General features: G+C 36.1%; 1 non-coding gene across 1 annotated transcript; it reads right to left on the bottom strand.

Annotated features, from left to right (window-relative positions):
- Window positions 1-979: 979 nt before the first annotated feature.
- On the bottom strand, window positions 980-1,086 carry LOC131257229 (small nucleolar RNA R71). Its single transcript, XR_009177241.1, has one exon. It is a non-coding gene; the product is annotated as a small nucleolar RNA R71 (small nucleolar RNA).
- Between the last annotated feature and the right edge of the window lie 217 nt (window positions 1,087-1,303).

The raw sequence follows: 1,303 nt of genomic DNA, 5'->3' as shown, positions 1-1,303 counted from the left end.
GTAAGGTAATATCCTGATAGCTACAAGTGGATCCATGACACTCTAGTTTCCCTTTTGATTTTTGATACTCATTCAAGATTACTTCTTTTATTCCAAAATTTAGATAAGTTTCCAATTCTAGTTCTGCTTCTAGTTATTTTTAGAATACGTACAAGTTTATTCCCTATGGATTCGACCTCGGTCTCATTGAGTTATTACTACATCACGACCCTGCACTTAGGGTTGTGAACAAGTTTTTGGCACCGTTGCCGAGGACTACGGCTACATTTTTTGAGATTAATTATTATTAAAATTAGTTTAAGATTAGGGTTAATTTTTTATTTGTTCTTAGGTTAGGATTTTCTATTTTTAAAAACTAACTTCATTTTTCTGTTTTGTAGAATCCTAATATAGCAACTCTAATCGGGTAACTTCTCTCCAACTCTCTCTTATCTTTTCTATATTTCTTATTTTCTTTAGTTTTCTTTTTAGGTATAGTTGTTTAAGTTATTCGAGGGCTGCGAGTGTTTTATTCCCAAGTGTGTTCGTGATCCTTAGAGTCAACAGAGGTTATGGTTACACATCAACCTTAACACTTAGTTGAGAAAGCCCAGGATGAGAATGAGGTGCATCATCACCCATGCCTCGTACTCTATGAGATTATTTACAACTGGCAAGAGGGAGCATATCTTCTTGCATGATTTTTCCAAACAATGCAAGAAATATGAATATTAAGCCAAGAGTGATCCAACTCCTTTTGAAGTTCTATGGACTTGAATCTGAAAGTCCATACCTACACATGAAATAGTTTGATGAGATAATAGCCACTATACACTTCCCTAATGTGTCTGAGGACACGATCAGGCTAAAAATCTTTCCCTTCTCCTTAAAAGAGAAAGCTAAAACATGACTGCACTTACTATGTCCACGATCCATTGGCCTATGGAACGACATGACAAGGGAGTCCATAAAGAAATTCTTTCCATACCATAAGATGATCACCATAAGGAAGTCAATCATAAACTTCACCCAAAAGGAAGATGAGACCTTCTTCCAATGTTCGGAACAGTTCAAGGATCTTATCAGCTCATGCCCACAACATGGATTTGAAACGTGGCACATAACAAACTTCTTCTATAATGGACTGACATCTCCTATGTGCCAATCGGTCGAGATGATGTTTAATGAGAAATTCATGAACAAGAATGTCAATGATGTGTGGGATTACTTTGACAAACTTGCAAAAATTTTATAATCATGAGACATCTCCCCCAGACTTAGCACCAATTCTAAGCTTACTCAATCAAAGGAGATGGTTGAAATA

Source organism: Magnolia sinica, chromosome 9 (genome assembly GCF_029962835.1).
Source record: "Magnolia sinica isolate HGM2019 chromosome 9, MsV1, whole genome shotgun sequence".
Classification (NCBI taxonomy): Eukaryota; Viridiplantae; Streptophyta; class Magnoliopsida; order Magnoliales; family Magnoliaceae; genus Magnolia; species Magnolia sinica.
Note: the sequence above shows the minus strand (reverse complement) of the source record. Positions and strands in the feature narration are given on the sequence as shown.